This window comes from Mus caroli, chromosome 1 (genome assembly GCF_900094665.2).
Source record: "Mus caroli chromosome 1, CAROLI_EIJ_v1.1, whole genome shotgun sequence".
In the NCBI taxonomy this organism is placed as follows: Eukaryota; Metazoa; Chordata; class Mammalia; order Rodentia; family Muridae; genus Mus; species Mus caroli.
The window spans coordinates 167274301-167295042 of NC_034570.1; the positions used below are offsets into that span (position 1 = coordinate 167274301).

At 36.6% G+C, this 20742-nt stretch overlaps 1 protein-coding gene across 3 annotated transcripts in view; it reads right to left on the bottom strand.

Annotated features, from left to right (window-relative positions):
• Positions 1-20742, bottom strand: part of Akt3 (AKT serine/threonine kinase 3) — a 235142-nt gene that overhangs the window by 199316 nt on the left and 15084 nt on the right. The window contains exon 3 of one of the 3 annotated variants that reach the window (XM_029481042.1): positions 18925-19001. The exons of the other annotated variants lie outside the window; for them this stretch is intronic. The gene's annotated coding sequence lies outside the window, so the exon portion shown is untranslated. The remainder of the gene's footprint in view (positions 1-18924; positions 19002-20742) is intronic. 3 annotated transcript variants of the gene reach the window in all.

Here is a 20742-nt window from a genome sequence, read left to right on the forward strand (position 1 = left end):
TTGTTAAGAGAATGGCCAATACCTTCAATGAGTCTCAATTCTATTTAAATTAGCAAAATACAAAAAGGTACACTTTGTTTACAAACAATTAAAACCTTGAACCTAATGTTTAAGTATACAATAGCAAATAATAGTGAAACACAAAAGCATCTCATTATAAAATGACCACTACTACTAAAATGCTAAAGAAAAGAAACTAAGAGAGGGAGAAAGAGACACCATTTGATTTGAAAGTGTTTCATAGCCAGTATGCCTCAAGATCTCCATGTTAAGATCCAGGCCAGAAACTTGTGTCTTCCAGCCTCAAGATGTGAATCACAGGAACCTTCCAGTTTCAATCTGAACCTGGAGCTGACCCTGTGCCACAGCTCTCCATACCCAAACCCCACATGAAGAGAGTTGGTCTCCCAGGAGTGCTGACACACCTGAAGGCACAGGTGAGACCACCACTTCTGCTCAAATTCCTGGCCCAAGAAGGACCAGCCCAGAGCCATCAGGACGCAGAAACCAAAGAACAGCCTGAGATATAGGATCCTTCTGGTTTCTGTATGTGCCCTGGAGCTGACCCTGTGCCACAGCTCTCCATACCCAAATTCCACCCAGAGAGAGCTGATTATCCAAGAATGCTGACATACAGGCTTACAAGAGGGACAAGCCACAGTCAGCAAGATCAGCTAGCACCACAGATAACCAGATGGCAAGAGGTAATGGCAAGAACATAAGGAACAGAAACCAAGGCTATTTGGCATCATTAGAACCCAGTTCAGCCAACACATTGGTTACCCCAACACACCAGAAAAACAAGACTCTGATTTAAAATCTCATCTCATGATGATGATAGAGGACATTAAGAAGAACATAAATAAATCCCTTAAAAAGTACAGGAGAACACAGGTAAACAGGTAGAAGCCCTTAAAGAAGAAACACAAAAATCCCTTAAAGAATTACAGGAAAACACAACCAAACAGGTAAAGAAATTGAACAAAACCATCCAGGGTATAAAAATGGAAATAGAAACAATAAAGAAATCACAAAGGGAGACAAACCCTGGAGATAGAAAACCTAGGAAAATGATCAGGAGTAATAGATTCAAGCATCACCAACAGAAAACAAGAGATTGAAGAGAGAATCTCAGGTGCAGAAGATACCATAGAAAACAATGATACAACAGTTAAAGAATATGCAAATTGCAATAAGCTCCTAACCAAAAACATCCAGAAAGTGCAAGACACACTGAGAAGATCAAATCTAAGGATAATAGGTATAGAAGAGAGTGAAAATTCAAACTTAAAGGGCCAGTAAATATCTTCAACAAAATTATAGAAAACTTCCCTAACCTAAAGAAAGAGATGCCCATAAACATAAAAGAACCCTATAGAACTCTAAATAGATTGGACCAGAAAAGAAATTCTTCCTGTCACATAACAGTCAAAAGACCAAATGCACAAAACAAACTAAGAATATTAAAAGCAGTAAGGGAAAAAGATCAAGTATCATATAAAGGCAGACCTATCAGAATTACACCAGACTTCTCGCCAGCAACTATGAAAGCTAGAAGATCCTGGGAAGATGTCACAGACCCTAATAGAACACAAATGCCAGCCCAGGCTACTATACCCAGCAGAACTCTCAATTGCCATAGATGGAGAAACCAAGATATTCCATGACAAAGCCAAATTTATACAATATCTCTCCATTACAAAGGGTAATAGATGGAAAACTCCAATACAAGGAGGGAAACTACACCCTAGAAAAAGCAAGAAAGTAATCGTCTTTCAACAAACCCAAAAGAAGACAGCCACACAAACATAATTCCACACAAGCAACAATCACTATTTCTTAATATCTCTTAACATCAATGGACTCAATTCCCCAACAAAAAGACATAGACCAGCAAACTGGATACGTAAACAGGACCCAGCATTTTGTTGCATACAGGAAATGCACCTCAGTGACAAAGACAGACACTACCTCAGAGTAAAAGGCTCAAAAACAACTTTCCAAACAAATGGTCCCAAAAAACAAGCTGGAATAGCCATTCTAATATCGAATAAAACTGACTTTCAACCTGAAGTTATCAAAAAAGATAAGGAAGGATACTTCATACTCATCAAAGGAAAAATCTACCAAGATGAACTCTCAATTCTTTACAGCTAGGCTCCAAACGCAAGGTCACCCACATTCAGAAGAGAAATTTTTCTAATGCTCAAAACACACATTGCACCTCACACAATAATGGTGGGAGATTTCAACACTCCACTCTCACCAATGGACAGATCATAGAAACAGAAACTAAACAGAAACACAGTGAAAATAACACAAGTTATGAACCAAATGGATTTACTACACAGCTATTTAAAACAATGACTTCACAAAATCTGCAGACAAATGGATGGATAGAGAAAATATCATCCTGAGTGTGGTAATTCAGTTGCAAAAGACCATACATGGTAATGTACTCACATCTAAGTGGGTATTAGGCAAAGAGTGTGGAATACCCACAATACAACTCACGGACCACATGAAGCTCAAGAGGAAGGAAGACTGAAGAGCAAATGCTTCAGTTCTACTTAGAAGGGGAAACAAAATAATCAAGGGAAGTACAGGGTGGGAGGAACTTGGGAGGAAGGGAAGAGGGGGAGGGGAAAAAGAGGGACAAAATCAGGTATGGGAAGAGAAGGAGGAGATTACAGAGGGTCAGGAAATTGAACAGAGGTGTATAGCAATGGGGTATGGGGAACTGGGTGGTGATAACAACCAGAAAGACCCAGATGCCAAGAAAGCAAGAGACTCCCAGGACACCATAAGGATGACATTAGCTGAAAACCCCCCACATAGGGGGAGGTAGAACCTGTCGAGACCATATCCAGAGATTGTGCATGACCCCCCAGTTGAGGGATGGGACCACCCATCCATCTCAAAAATTTTAACCCAGAATTGTTCCTGTCTAAAGAAATGCAGAGACAAAGAGTGAAGCAGAGACTGAAAGAAAGACCATCCAGAGACTGCCCCACCTGGGGAACCATCTCACATGTAAACAACAAATCCAGATGCTATTTTGAATGCCAAGAAGTGCCTGCTGACAGGAGCCTGTTATAGCTGTCTCTTGAGAGGCTCTGCCAGATCCTGACAAATACACATACGGATGCTCGTGTACACAACCATCAGACTGAGCACAGGGACCCCAATGGAAGAGCTAGGGGAAGGACTGAAGGAACTGAAGGGGCCTTATCTGGCATAAATGGGAGGGGAGGCCCTTGGTCCTGTGAACGCATGATGCCCCAGTGTAGAGGAATGCTAGGCAGGAGTGGGTGGGTGGGTGGATGAGCATCCTCATAGAAACAGGGAAAGGTGATAACATTTGAAATGTAAACAAATAAAATATTCAATTTAAAAAATAAGAATTGATTTGAAAGCATATACAAATAGAATGTTTAAGTTTAAGAGTGGGAGACACAGAACAAAAGCACTGTAGGATTAGATTATTGTTAACTTTGGTCCCAGAGTAATTGGTATGAAGAATTATCTCATCTCATAGTATCTTTTTAGCTAGAAAATGAAAATGTGAAGAGTGGGATTCACACCCATGCCTCCACGGGAGACTGCAACCTGAACACAGCACCTTAGACCGCTTGGCCATCCTAGCTGCAAGGGAAAAAGGGCCAAGTAACATACAAAGGTAGACCTATCAGAATTACACCGGACTTTTCAACAGACTATGAAAGCCAGAAGAGCCTGGTCAGAGGGCATGCAGACTCTAAGAGAGCACAAATAGCCAGCAAAACTCTCAACCAACATAGATGGAGAAACCAAAATATTCCAGGACAAAACCAAATTCAAACAGTATCTATCTACCAATCCAGCCCTACAGAAGATCCTAGAAAAAAAACTCCAACACAAGGAAGGTAAGACAAGAAACCAAAGAAAAGACAAGATATTAAGCATCTTACAACAAAGCCAAAAGGAGAGAACCACAATCACATAAAGCCACCTACAAAAACAAACATAACAGGAACCGACAGTCAACTGTCTTTAATATTTCTCAATATATTAGGACTCAACTCACCTATAAAAAGACTTAAGCTAACAGACTAGATACACAAACAAGATCCAGCATTTTGCTGCATACAAGAAACACACCTCAATAACAAAGACAGACACTATTTCAAGAGTAAAAGGATGGAAAAAGGTCTTCCAAGCAAATAGTCTCAAGAAACATACTAGAGTTGCCATGCTACTATTCAATAAAGTAGACTTTCAACCAAATGTTATCAAGCCTTGAACTCATTGGCACAGGGGGAATTTTACTAAACAGAACTCCAATGGCTCATGCTCTATGTTCAAGATAAATAAATCTCTATTATCACTGATAAATGAGACCTCATGAAACTGGAAAGTCCTGTGAGGCAAAGGACATAGTCAATAAGACAAATCAGCAACCTACAGATTGGGAAAAAATCTTCACTAACCCCACATCCAATAGAGGGCTAGTTTCCAAAATATATAAAGAACTCAAGAAGCTAACCACCAAATAACCAAACAACCCAATCAAAAAAACGGGGTGTAGAACTAAACTGAGAATTCACAACAGTGGAATCCTGAATGGCTGAGAAACACCTAGAGAAATGTTCAAGTCCTTAGTGATCATAGAAATGAAAATCAAAACAACCCTGAGATTCCACATCACACCAATCAGAATGGCTAAGATCAAAACCTCAGGTGACAGCAGATGCTGGTGAGGATGTGGAAGAAGAGGAATACTCCTCCATTGCTGGTGGGATTGCAAGCTGGTACAACCACTCTGGAAATCAGTTTGGCGGTTCCTCAGAAAATTGGATATAGTACTACTGGAGGATCCAGCAATACCCTCCTGGGCATATACCCAAAAGATGCTACAACATGTAATATGGACATATGCTCCACTATGTTCATAGCAGCCTTATTTATAATAGCCCAGAAGCTGGAAAGAACCCAGATGTCCCTCAGCAGAGGAATGGATACAGAAAATGTGGTGCAGTTACACAATGGAGTACTATTTAGCTATTAAAAACAACGAATTTATGAAATTCTTAGGCAAATGGATGAAACTAGAAAATATCATCGTGAGTAAGGTAACACAATCACAAAAGAACACACATGACATGCACTCACTGTTAAATGGATATTAGCCCAGAAACTTAAGATATCCAAGATACAATTTGCAAAACTCATGAAACTCAAAAAGAAGGATGGCCAAAGTGTAGATACTTCCTTCCTTCTTAGAAGGGGGAACAAAATACCCATGGAAGGAGTTACAGAGACAAAGTTCAGAGCAGAGAATGAAGGAACAACCATCCAGAGACTGCCCCACCTGGGGATCCATCCCATAAACAACCACCAAACCAAGACACTTTTGCATATACCAACAAGATTTTGCTGACAGGACCCTGATATAGCTGTTTCCTGTGAGGCTATGCCAGTGCCTAGCAAATACAGAAGTGGATGCTCACAGTCATCTATTGGATGGACCACAAGGTCCCCAATGAAGGAGCTAGAGAAAGTACCCAAGGAGCTGAAGGGGTCTGCAGCCCTATAGGAGGAAAAACAGTATGAACTAACTAGTAACCCTAGAGCTCGTGTCTCTAGTTGCATATGTAGCAGAGGATGGCCTAGTCGGCCATCAATGGGAGGAGAGGCCCTTGGTCTTGCAAAAATTCTATGCCAGAGCCAGGAAGTGGGAGGGAATGGGTTGGGGAGCAGGGGGAGGGAGGAGGGTATAGGGGATTTTCAGAGAGGAAACTAGGACAGGGGATAGCATTTGAAATGTAAATGAAGAAAACATCTAATAAAAATATGTAAATCAATAAATATCATTTATAAACAGATTAAAAACAAAAATACAAAAAAGAATTCTGAAATTATATTGTTGACAGACTGGTTAGTCAAAATGTATTTTGGTGAAGTGGATTCAATCTATCAATGTCATGTACTCAAAATGTGTTTATCAATATTCATATTAAAGTATTAGGAGAAAAACTAATTCACAGTAGCAAAACATATTCATTTTTCTTCACTTTTTGAGACAGTATCTTATACTGCAGCCAAAGCTGTTCAGGACTCACTAACTGCCCCATTTTGGTCTCCAAACTACTGGAAATTCTCTAGACTCAACCTGTGAAATGGTAGGATTACAGGCATGGGCCAACCTAAAAGATACTCCTCTTTTTAAAATATACTCTATGTGCCTGAACAAATGAAGCCTTTCAGTGCTGGTCATTAGATTGATACATACATACATACATACATACATAGATTTACTTAAGACAGGTTTTTCTCTGTGTGTTCCTAGTTCTTCAATAATTACCTCATTCTGCTGCTTCTGACTTCTCTCCAAAGAACTGCCGTTGTGATGTTAGAAACTTTTGTTTTCAAATTTTCTTAGCTTCTCTTCCTCTTGTTCTTGCTCTCTTCCTTTCCCTCTCTTCATCTTAAATTAACTCAAGCTATTCTCTAGATCTCCATCTTCCTTCATCAGTCTCCCAAGTTCTGGGATCACAGGTGTACACTACACCATTATGACAATGACTTTTAGACTGTTTATATATGTCACTTTGGTTTTGTTGATGTGGCTCGGTTGGTTGTTTTAAGGCACTGTCTCTCAAATACTCCAGGCTAGCTTTAATCTCATTATACAGTAGGGGATCACCTTGAATTATGAATCTCCACCTCCTGAGTGCCTACATTATAATGTGCACTTACATGCTCAATTAGTTAGATAAAAGCTTGGTTTTTGTGCATGGTAGGCACTCTATAAGTTGAGTCTTATCTCCAGTTCACATTTCTTTCTTACCTCCTAGAAGTTCTTTCTCCTTTATCTTTAAACTTCTCCAAAAATAATTTCCATTCTTCTAAAGTATATTTAAGAAATGTTAATAATTAAATAAGTTATAATTTCTGGTATAAATAAATCTTCTGTTATTCCCAGCATAATATTAACTAGAGAAAAGTAATTATGAAACAAGAAACACAATGCAGCCATTTTAGATTGACATACAACTAGCTACTCATGGTGACTCACATCTGTAAGCTAAGCACATGGGAGGCTAATACAGGAGGATCATGAGTTTTAGAGCAGCCTGAGGTACAGGTTGAGTTCTATGGAAACTCAGGCTACATAATGAAATGCTGCCTCAAAAAAAAAACAAACAAAACCCCCAATATGTATGTATGTATGTATATATATATATATATATATATATATATCTCAAGATGTATGATATATTGATATATATATATATATATATATATCAAGATGTCTGTTGAACAAAGTTATGTTATTGAAGATGATAGTAACAGCCAATAGTTATGAGAAATTACTATAAGTGAAATATTTTGCATTATTACTTAAAATTTCCTGATCACATCTCTGATAAGCAATACATCCAGATTTAAGATACAGATTTATCCAACTTGAAAACTACAAGCTTTTAAGCACTCTGGAAATGTCCGTATATACACTATAACTTCTTCCTAGGCATACTACTCTGCACTCACTTTAGTCAATAGGCCATTTGAGTTGTAGATGACAAAATGTGGGCAGCAAGAAGTGCCACTGTTAGGCTGGCCCACTAATAAATCTGTCCTAGGTGGTCTTCTATGTCTTTTCCTCTTCTGGCTTGGTGCAAATAAGCATGCACTGACAGGAACCATTTGCAGAAGAACTGGGACCATGGAGAACCAGTATACCATTCAGGAATACTACACTTGCTTTTTACTTTGCTCAGCAAGATATAAATTCAAGTTATATGCGTGTGTGTGTTTATAACTCTATCTAAATGATTGTAAGTCAAAGCAGTTAACTTCAATAATCTATTGCCTCAAAAAACATAAACTCTTAGACTAGATTAGTCAGGTATATTAATAACTATTATACATACCTACACTAAAATAGTTTAAAATAATGTTAAGAAAAAACAACAGCACTTTAAGCTGGAAAGATTACAGAATATTAGCACTTGATTTGAATCATGTTGAGGGTTATACAAAAGCTACAAAAGTAAACATTTCATGATAATGTACAACTAAAGCATTCAGAGGCCATGCACTATGAAACAAAATATGGGGAAGGCTGAAGCTAGAATAGTAGTTGGTGCTGCTCACTAGTGCTAGGTTAGGGCATTTGTATCACTTTCCTAAACAAAAGAGCGCTACCAAGAACATGGAGTAGAAATTAATATAAGCCATCCAGTGATAGAAAACAATAGGACAAGCCTAGCCAAATGTGGTAGCTCATGGCTCTAATCACAAAACTGGGAAAGTTGAGGCAGGGGATTAGGAGTTCATACAGGTAAGTAAAACCTAGAGCACTGGTTCTTAACCTTCTTAAAGTTGCAACCCTTTAACAGTTCCTCATATTGTAGTAATCCCAACCATAAAACTATTTTGTTGCTATTTCACAGCTGTAATTCTGCTACTGTCCTTGACTGTGATGCAAACATCTGATAAGCAGGTTAGCAGATATGGGACCCCTTAAGGGGTTGTGACCCACAGGTTCAGAACCAGTGGCTTCAAAGCACACATATCACAAACATATCATATAGATTTAATAATTTGAAAAATTATTAATGCTTACTAATCACCCCTTCATATAACTTTCAGCTAAATGTCTAGCTCAGAAAATAGGAGGGACACTGATGAAACCTTACTTGGTATTTCATGACCAAAGCTGAGCAGGGTTGAGTGAGGAAAATAAAGGTCAACAGTAACTGTTTTGAAGCCCAAGCACCTAGAGAAGATAAACCAGCAAAACCAAGACAGAGCAGCCAACACAGAACTGTTCTGAAAAAAAGCATTAGTCAATTTTGAGTCAGGCTAAAGTAGAGGCAATGTTCCTATCTCCTATTTACTAATCTGTTTCAATTTAATAATTCAATCAAGAGATCCAAGAGTCCTCATTCTACCAATAAAAAATTAAGCATAGGATTCTACAGCAAACATCAGACAGCAGTCAGAGAAACAGGTTGAATAAGAACATTAATCAGTAAATTATAATCACTGCTAGCATAATGAAAATTATAATTAAATATAACCATTATGTTCTAACTAAATATGTTACTACCCATTGTCTCTCCCACATCCACCATCAGATTCCATTCTAGAAGTTTCACAGAAAAAAAAAAATCAATAAAGTCTGTAAAACCTAACAAAACATATTTTGAAATTTTATTATATAATTTTTTTAAATTTCAGCACCTCAAAACTTTTTATTTTCTTTGCTCTATGTATTTCTCAAAAAACAATTTATTCTTAAAGAGGCATTATTAATAATATACCCTTTAGGAAATGATGCTAAACAGCTTACTGTTCAGTAAGCTTGTACTCAGTAAAATTTCCCTTTTCTCATTTAAAATTCACAGCAAAATATATGCAAAAGCATATAGGGCTATGTTACATTAGCTGCTAAATATCCTGATTATATTTTAAAAGCTACTTTAAATACCAAGGATCACCTTACTCTGGCTCATTAAAACAAGTTTATATAAACTTTATGAAATCCCAACCATAGCCTTCTACATGTGAGTATATAAAATTCTGCTGATTATAGCAGAGTGCATTCTGTTTCCCAACTCAAGTAGGCCCTAAAAATGTAATACATCATAGGACACCTAACTCATATCTTTGTAAGTGCAGACTATTCCAAACAAAGCATTAAGCCAAACTGCTTTACAAAAAAGCATGAGCAAAATAGGGCTGTGAGTAATTGTTCGACATGGGTATTTCACAATATACATGGGATGTGTACATTGGCTTTATGCTAAAGACAAAAATTAAAAACAAATGATTGAAAATTCTTTTCCCTGCTCCTCTCAACAGTTCAGGTAGTGCTGTCCAGAGTAACTTATTTCAGTCTCCTTCCCTCAACACAGACAAGAGGAAGGAAACACAGTGTCATGGAACAGGGTAAAGAACAAATTGTGCCCCTCCAGGCTTAACTCAGTAGCTATGGGCTGAATCAACATGTTTGTCTGCTAATCTACAGTTGAGCTCATTTTATATACTTGAAAGAAAACATTTTTAAAATGTAACTAGAAAAAATAAAATTTTACTTTGTTAGCAAATTTAGTCAGGTCCTTTGTACAAAAAGCTCAATATAAATAAAATAAATTTTTCACTTAATCAAAATGTTGATTTTCTTTTTCTTGACTGAAGAAGATTTAAAGAAATTCAGGTTCTATAACATTTGATCTAAGGGTCAAGGACAGTACTGCTTCTTAGCTTTGCCAAAAGTGTTTGAAAGTCGCTTCCTGTACTAGGGAATGGTCACTGTTCTTGGACAAACAATAATGAAAGCCATTTCTTTTTTTTTTTTTTTGATTGCTGAATGTTTTATTTATTTATTTTTATTATGTATTTATTTCATTTACATTTCCAATGCTATCCCAAAAGACCCCCACACGCTCCCACAGCCACTCCCACTTCCTGGCCCTGGTGCTCCCCTGTGCTGAGGCAGATAAAGTCTGTGCGACCTCTATAACCACCTTGATCACTCTTTCCTTTGAAACTCAGTGTTGGCCAAAGCAAAGGCTATGATTATAATCCTAAGGAAAAGTGTGACCTTTTAGTTGTCATTACATTTCTATTCATTTACTTGTGGGGAATTGTTAATTTATTAAGATGTCCTGAATGATAATTATATGCTAGATACATAAGATAAAAGTGAGCAAAAGAGCTTTTAGTTCAGCTGAGATTATAGAATTTATCCAAATACATAATCTAGGCCACAAGAAGAGGAAACTAAAAAGCTAGGAACATGATTTAAGCTGGCAGTCATCATTATAAAGAACCCCTTTAGCAATGGCAACTAGACTGAACTTAGCTTTGCAACCTACTAATTATAAAATGAGAAGGGTCTTTGCAGACTAAGTCTCATGTAGTCAAGGTTAGCCTCCAACCTGACGTGCTGTATGCAGCTAGATACTTTTCAACTTTTCATCCTCTTCTTTCCACCTCCTGAGTACTAGAAGTACAGGCATGTGCAACAATGCTAGGTTTAGGCAATGCTGAAAACTCGACCTAGATCCTTGTGCACACTGAACAACCACTCACCTTACCTCCTGAGCTACATCCTTAGCACATTACTCAGAATTGTGTACACACACACACACACACACACACACACCTTCCTTTCTATCATTCCAGAAATAAAAAGGCCAAACTATGGGAGAAAAGAAGAGTTTGTACAGAAAAGGACAAAATTCATATGGCTCTAAAAATAAAGCAACAGCTTGAATAAAGCAAGCAGACATCAAGAAATCCATTTTATCTCGGTAGGAAGAAAACTAATGACCACCACCTCTATTTTATTTTCACTGAGAACTAGATTTCACAACTCAGACCATTTTCTAACAATAAAGTCAAATGGTCAAATAACCTCAATCCTACAAACACATTAACCTAGCCTTTTAAAAATAGACATATCAGCTGGGCGTGGTGGTGCACGCCTTTAATCCCAGCACTAGGGAGGCAGAGGCAGGCGAATTTCTGAGTTCGAGACCAGCCTGGTCTACAAAGTGAGTTCCAGGACAGCCAGGGCTATACAGAGAAACCCTGTCTCAAAAAAAAAACCAAAAAATAAAAAATAAATAAATTCAATAAACGTATCACAGTCATATAATTCAGGATTCAAATCAAACAAAAATCAAAAACAAAAACAAAAAACCCACCAGAACAAATGTTTTGAAATTATCTTAAAATAAAACTTTTAAAAGTAAAAGCAAATCAGGAGTGACTACGAAACTACAAGAATAGTAAATGGACATCTAGTTCACAGTGTAAGAGGTTAGATAATTAAGAAAGTAAGAAGGAAGACAAAAGTGTGGATGGATACTTTGATCCTCTTAAAAGGGGGAACAAAATACTCATGGAAGGAGTTACAGAGACAAACTGTGGAACACAGACTGAAGGAATGACCATCCAGAGACTACCCCACCTGGAGATCCACGCCATAAACAACTACCAAACCCAGACACTACTGTGGATGCCAACAAGCGCTTGCTGACAGGACCCTGATATAGCTGTCTCCTGTGAGGCACTACCAGTGCTTGACAAATACAGAAGTGGATGCTCTCAGCCATCCATTGGACTGAGCACAGGGTCCCCAATGAAGGAGCTAGAGAAAGGACCCAAAGAGCTTGAAGGGGTTTGCAGCCCCATAGGAGGAACAACAATATGAACTAACCAGTACCCCCAGAACTCCCTAGGATTAAACCACCAATCAAAGAAAACATGGTGGGACTCAAGACTCCGGCTGCATATGCAGTAGAGGATGGCCTAGTGTGGGGCAGTGGAATGCGGTCATCAATGGGAGGAGAGGCCCTTGGTCCTGTGAAGGTTCTATGCCAGGGGAATGCCAGGGCCAGGAAGCGGGAGTGGGTGGATAGGTGGGTAGGGGGTTTTCAGAGAGGAAACCAGGAAAGGGGAGAACATTTGAAATGTAAATGAAGAAAATATCTAATAAAAAAATTGAAACAAAATTTTAAAAAGACAAGAGACAAATAAGGAAATAACAGTTGCATCATGAATAATTAAAAAAAGAAAGTATTTCAAAGCACAAAACTGCCACTCCAAAAATATAAATATATACATACTATCATCAACTCATATAGAACATGCCTTAAGATCTAGGAAAACAGTATTCCCTACTAACACATACTACAAAAAAGGAAAAATGAAAACAAAAACTTAAAATGTATATATTCTTTCAGGTCCAGTAGCTAGCTGGAGTGATTAAACTACTTTAATTTCACTTAATCATCACAGCTACTACTCTCTAATTACATATATTCTACTAAGACCCAATAAATGTAAAGTACTTAACCAAAGTGACAACACAAAAGTGGTAACAGAATCAATGAATCTAATCATCACAAATGAAAGATCTTTCCCCCTACAGGAAAAAATACAAAGTTATTAGGTCTTTCTAAGAATTCAAAAAGCTTTACTTCATTGCTGATTTTTCAAAGTTTGGTCTAAGAATCTAGCTAAAATTAATTCAAAAAGGAAGAATCAAGTTTTAAACAAGTATGTGACAAATAGAAGTTAGAACACATCCATAAATTTAATACTGATGGTAATTTATTTTCAAGTATTCTTTTCCATTTCACGATCAATACCATCCAAAAAAAAGCATTCACTATATATCCTCTCCTGATAAATATTAGCATATAAGCAACACGAAGGGTATAATGTATAAGAGAAAGAGAAGAAAATGAGACCTACATTTCAAGCTTTCTGATTTCTCCATTAGTAGACAGTCCACTGATGGTTTCAACTTCTCTAAGACTATGCAGAAGGTGGATATGGTGAGACGTAGAATTACAGCACTCAGAAGGCTGACACAGAATTGCAGGAGTTTGAGGTTTGCCTGAATTTCATGTTAATTACCAGTTCAGCCAAGTCCAAGCAAGACCATGTGTGTGAGGCGGGGAGGGGGGGGGAGGGGGGGGGCGAAGAAGGACAGCCAAAGAGAAAGAGGGAGGGGGACAACACAGAACAGCATAAATTAAAGCAAAATCAAAGTTTAGTTGCTCAACTACCCACTCTGTGAGCAACGTTCTTGAGTTCTCTAATTTTGCTGATGTTCACACATTTATTTATGTTCTCCTAATATCATTTAAGTGTCTTTTTGGACAATCCTGGAAGGTTTTTTTTTCCAGCTTTCTTTTAAATTTAGTTCTTATTATTGTGTGTATGGTGTGTGAAATCAGGTATGGAGCAATATATGGGAGTCAGAAGACAACTGTCAAGTTGATGCTCTCCAACCATCCTCGTGTGAGCTCCAGCGAGTGAACTCAAATCAGCCTAGCACAAATGCTTTATCGGCAGAGCTATCTATGCCAACCCACTTTATTGTTTGGGGGCTTTGTGTTTTGACCCTCTTATGATGTCTATTTGTTCCTGCTGTACTTAACTGTCAGTGAGTCCCTCTACCAGCTCTTGTTTGGTTGATTTAAACTTTCGTTTTTATATTTGTGATTTCCCCCATGTACAATGGTCTTGGATTTTTGGGCTTATATTTAATCATAAGACACTGAAAAGAAATGGTTGAAATATTAATATAAAGAAAGGGCTTGACAACTGGGAGCTCCAGTGGTAAGCTACCAGCATATGAAGATGCTGGTATATCTTCAGTTATACACAGAAGGTGGGCAGGACAGGTGTAGCTGAAGTTCTGGGAAAAAAGTAGAAAATGACAGCCCAAAGTTCCTCAGTTCAGATGTATATTTCACCTTGGTTTCCCTGTTTTAACCTAATCAGCTATCTACTACCTGGTTTTTTAACCTAGGCACGTTCTCTATGACTATGCAAAGAATAAACCTTGATCTCCTAAATCTATGGGTTGAGTTCAAACCAACTATGCATCTCAAAAGTAAGTGAGTAGAACTAGAGGCCTACACCTGTTAGTTTCTGACTCCTCCCTTCCTTACTATCTGGAGTCTTCAAATGCTGAGGTACTTGAAAACTTGAGAAAAACATAGCACTATACTTTATATGGCTAGCACTGTGCCTTACAGACTATAATGTTTACTCATTGGAGTCCATCATTGCCTGTCCACTAGCATGATTTTTTAAAGATAAAAATTTATTTCTGCCTTCTGTGGTAATCTCTTCTTATCTCATTCTTTTTCTTCCATTTTGATAGGGATAGGAGAAAGAAAAGGAGATAAATGTTTGCTATTATTGTATGTCTGTTATTCAGACCTGCTAGAATGCGCCTCTAAGATCAGGATCCAGACTGAAGGGCTCATTACCAGAGTGAAAATCCCTCAAAGTGTTATAACATCACAACCTTCCATCAGATTCTATCTACACATAGATACAGAAAGAACAGTGGTTGGTGTACACTGGGAGAAGAATAAGAGTCTGATGATTAATGAATACAAACTTTCAGTTTTCCAAGACAAAAAATAAAAAATAAAAAACAACCCAACAACTAAATTATATAAAGTCATAAGGAATGGTTGCACTACAATAGAACTGATAAATGGCAGTGAACTAAACCACTTTAAAAAGGCAAATTATATATGTTTATGTATATAAACTTCCCTATTCAAAGACTCTTTCATCAAAGATCACCCCTGCAGTTATCTTCTTTACCCACAACTTTCTAACACATATCATGGCTTACTTCCTTCATAACACTTATCACTACATGAAATGTTCCTGTTAATTACTTGTTTATTATCTCTATCTTCCCATTAGAGAGTAGGCACCTGGGACACATTCCAACAGTAACTACACACACAGTAATAAGAATATGATAGGATAGAACTCAATGAACATTCACTAATTAATAAATAAATTAAGTGGCCAGGTACTAGAAGGCTTAGGCAAAAGGAGTGATTGAGCAACATAATGAGTGCTGGATGGAGAGGGATGGAAAGAGGAAGGCACAGGTGGATGGATTGGTTTCTGGGATTCAAACCAGACATATTGAATGAGAACATTAGTATCCCTAGTCATTGATTTAAAGAATAAAAAACTTGCCTTCTGTTAACTGAATAGCACCTCCTCTATTTACATAGCTACTATAGCTACAGAAAGAGAGGAAGACGGTCATTAATAATATTTGGAGAAAGGGGAATCTAAACGCCCTCCTCTGGCTTCCACAGGCACTGCACATGCATGGTGGCCATATACTAATATATATAAAATGAGTCAATTTTTCAAAACTGAAAACAAATAGTTACAACATGGGAAAAGAACTAATGAGACTGCCAGCTTGCACAACCACTATGAAAGTCTATTGTGGAAGTTCCTTAAACCAAACAAACAAGGTACATAAAATTGTTTGTGTATTAATAAATATGACATGAATGTATAAGTTAACACTGTAGACAGAAAGCAAAGGGAACCAAATGCAAGGATATGAGAAAAGAGAACAGTGGTGTATGCAAAGGAATATATTCAACATATAATATATGTATGTGTGCATATACATATATATGTAAAGAAGCTTGAAATTTTTAAAACTAATAAAACATATAATTAGATATACCCTACAACCCGGCTACACAACTCCTGTATATAAGCAGTAAAACCTTAAACATAAAGATACCAACACATGCTTCTTTACTGTGCTCCCCCCTCTAGGCAGTTGGGGGACAGAGGACAGGGGACTAGTGTATTGAATATAGAAGAAGCTTTGGGGAGGAAGAGATTGAGGAGAGAGGAGTGTAGGTAACAGAACACATGACCTGAAAGTAAAATAGAGTACTATTTGGGGGGAAGGAATAAGTAAGAAAGGGATATAAACGATGTCAAAAGGTAGGTGGCAGGCTAGGGGATGACTTAAAAGTGAAGTATAATAACATATACATATAAAATTGCCATGATACAATGCATTACTTTGTATGAAACTTTAAAATAAAAATATCATTTATGTATTAATGTATTTTATAATAGAGTATAATATTCTAATATAAACAAATTTACAATGATTAAAACTGCTTTTTTTTCCCCCCCGAGACAGGGTTTCTCTGTGTATCCCTGGCTGTCCTAGAACTCACTCTGTAGACCAGGCTGGCCTCGAACTCAGAAATCCGCCTGCCTCTGCCTCCCAAGTACTGGGATTAAAGGCGTGTGCCACCACCACCTAGCCAAAACCATGCTCTTTTATATAATATTTCACTTACAATATATGAAATGAATAATCCAACACTAGAAAAGATTCTTAGACTTGTAAGAATTAAAGATATCAGAAGCAGAGCTGGCAAAATGGCTCAATAAATAAAGAACTGACAACCTAAGTTCACTCACCAGGACCCACATTGTAGGAGAAAAGCCTACTCTCAAACTTGAAATGTGATCATTTACTTATTAAAAACTTAGAAGTGCACTGTAAGTGTTATAAGTAACGCAAATAGTATCCATGATATACATACCTACAAATTATATATAATCACACATATATACACATATACATACATATATACACACATATATATGAATGTGTATATATATATATTTAAAATATATATATGTGTATATATATATATATATATATATATNTATATATATATATATATATATATATATATATATATATATATCAATGTCTCCAGTCTATCTCTCTACCTGTGTGTGTTTATATCAATCCTCCACAATTATAAACACTACTATATTCCCATTCTAGTGTCCCACTTTCCTAACTTATAATATTGACCATTTCTAGAACCATTCTGCTCAACCTCCTTGGCCAGGAAAGATTATTCAGTAAATTCTCCTAATTCCTCTCCCGTTAGTTCCATTGTGCTACCCACTTAATAGAGAGCATGGTTCAGGAATCCTAGCACTGCCCTGACTCTGTGCAGAACACAGATTGTTTGCATACCTTTGATCTGCTTTTGCCCTTTCCCTGCCCTGAAATCTGTGCTACCTGTGAACTTCTAGAGATTTTTTTTTCTTTATTTATTCATTAAATACTGATTAACAGGCTGCATGTTGAAGTAACTAGCAAACAGCTCCTAATCTTGGGAAGTTTTCAATAAATAGATATTTATAATGACCAAATACAAAGCCATAAGAAGGCAAAGATCAGGCACTGTTGGAATCTAACAAACAAGAGCAAACATTCTAACTTTGAAAAGACTGTGAGCTATGGAAAAGTACTAAAATGATACTAAAATTTAGCCTTGAAGGAGATTTTCACTGACAAAAAGAAAAATATAGCAGTGCCAACCAGAAACTAGCATAGGTTAAAATACAGAGAAAAAAAATACAGTTGCAGAAATGTGTAGTTAGCATAAGACATAATTCAGAATGCTAACAAGTAATTAAAAATTTTTTTCTGATACAAAGACAATAGAAGCTGTAAAGACAGTCACTCAAGAAAAGATATGAGCTCAACAGCTCTGTATTTCCCACTAGTATCTAAGCAGTGACTGACAAAAAAAAAAAAAAAGGAAGAATCCACAAGAAAAGAAAAACTTTCACCTTTTCTACTATTAGGGGGTTTTAAGTCTTCTTGTCTAACAGTTCCAACCTCCCCGAGTTGGTACTAATAATTCCTATAAGAATTACATTAGAGAGCAAATAACAAAACTTACATTTTATATCTATATTTTGAAACACATGCCTAGCAGATTCTAGTATAGCAGTAGTAGACTAATTAACAGCAAATTAATCCATTTAAATATAAGACTTTTAATTCTGTATAAAATAATTCTTTAAAAATTACTTAAAGAAAATTAAAAGAAATGGAACATTTTAAAGTGCATGTTGATTAAAGAGGATTTATTCCAGAATGACAATTCACACATCAATATATTAGAAGAAAAAAATGGTCATTTCAATATAAACAGTAAAATATTTCAGAAAAACTGAAAAACCATTACATAAAACTCAGCACATTAGAAAGAAGGACTGCAGTCTGATGAATGGTAGAAGTGGAAAAGTGACAGCTAACAGAAAACTTGTGGTAAAATATACATTCTCTTATTAAACACTGTATTAGAGACCCTTCCCAGTAAAGCATGACCATAAAAGAGAATTAAAAGGCATGCAGGAATGTCCAACCTCTACATATTTCAGCATGATTTTGTCATCTACAAAGTTCACACACAAACTACACAAGTTAAATAACAGAAAATGTTGGGCAGTGTTACAACTATTCTTAGCCACAAGTACCCCTTGAGCCACAAGATGGCTATGCCTGATTTGTAGAAATGAAGAAAAGAAGAATTCTGGTTCTTTAAAGATAACTTGAAGAGAGATATATTTTCCTGGTAAAGTATTTGTCTTGTACATACAAAAACAAACTAACATTCCTAAATAAACTGAATGAAGCTGCAAGTCAGTACACACAACTTCACTCTTAATTGGAAACACCTAAGTATATGCCTGCGTCACAGCAACTTCACAATTCCTTAACTCCATGAAACTTACCTATGAAAGCTTATCACTTGATGGTATTCTCTCTATTAGGTTCTCTTGCTTACAATTTTAAAATAAGTGTATGAAAACTGTAAAAAAATAAAAAATAAAAAAACTAAATTTCATATTACAAATACATTAATTAAATCTCTAATTTTCACAGCCATTAGGAAATAAATCTAAAATTGGTTGTGGTACACATGTGTAATCCAGGAAGTAGAGGCAGTAGGATTGAAGTTCAAAGCCAGTCTCACTATAGAGCAAATTCAAGGCCAGTCCTGGTTACATGGAACTGTCTCAAAAATAATTGAGAACTTCTCAAAAAAAAAAAAAAAAAAAAAAAAAAAAAAAAACAAAACAACTTTAAACTACCTAATTCACTGTTTCAATAGTTGCAGCATACTTCTCTAACTGAACATAGGGCTTACACAGTCACCATCACAGCTATCTACTCTCTATGGAGAAACGCTGTGCTGGGAGTAATCAGGACACCACATTGTTGCTTTCATTCTTCTTATCCACTTTATAGCTTATTTCTATAAAGTGATTTCATAAGTAAAACATAAACAAAGGAACACAAATACAAAGTAAAGAAAAATGAAAGACTCTCAATCTTTTGCACCTAAAAAGAAAGTTTCGCTTTCCACAACAAATTATATAATTTTACTAGATCAACAATAGCACAAATAACAATATAGCCTGCTTTCAATCCTTATATTGCTACAGTGTATTTTGCATAACAGGATTTAGCTCCTGTGAGACAATTTACAGACACAACTGTTACATTACCAAATCTACTTTAACTCAACCATTTCATATAATGCAAGACAAGTATTCTATTGACAAACATGATGATATTATAAATACAATATAAATAAGAAAAATGGTTATTTGAAGACACAACTGATTACAATACAAAGAAACAATAGAAAGGTTCAATCTGTTAGATACAAAAACAATACAGGGATAACAAATTTACACAGGTATCATTTTATCAATGAAAATGTTTACAGTAAGTTATCTCTTAAATCATATTGACTTCCCAAGTCCTATTATGAATTGACTACTGAGACATTAGATCGTAATATGTTATCAAAGAATTGACTCTCTACATTCATAAATTACTACTTAGTGCTACAGTTGGAGTGTGATAAGGACACCCAAGCATCTTTTGTGATGTTAGATTTGGAGGCAGCTTGCAGATGTGGTAAAAATTTTGAGAGTGACACTAGAAGTCCTTAGGATCACTGTGCCATGCTCCTCATGAGTAGTTCTCCTAAGATCACTTTAGTTCACACAAGAGAACACTTATAAAAGAGCAACTACCGCCATTCTTCTCCTCTCCCTGTCTCCTGTCCTCAAATGTGATGGCTTGTACAGCCACAGAGTTATCATCAGCCACCTGACAGGGAACTTACAAGAATGCTGAGTTCATAAAGGTGACAAACGCTTAAGCCTCCAAAATACTAACTAAACTAAATAAACCTCTTCTTTTTACAAAGTAGCTTTCAGGCATTTCATCACAGCATTAAAAAGTAGGCTAAAAGCTTGTACAACCACTCTGGAAATCAGTCTGGCGGTTGCTCAGAAAATTGGACATAGTACTACCGGAAGATCCAGCAATACCTGGCCATATACCCAGCAGATGTTCCAACAGGTAATAAGGACACATACTCCACTATGTTCATAGCAGCCCTATTTATAATAGCCAGAAGCTGGAAAGAACCCAGATATCCCTCAACAGAGGAATGGATACAGAAAATGTGGTACATTTACACAATGGAGTACTACTCAGCTATTAAAAACAATGAATTTATGAAATTCTTGGGC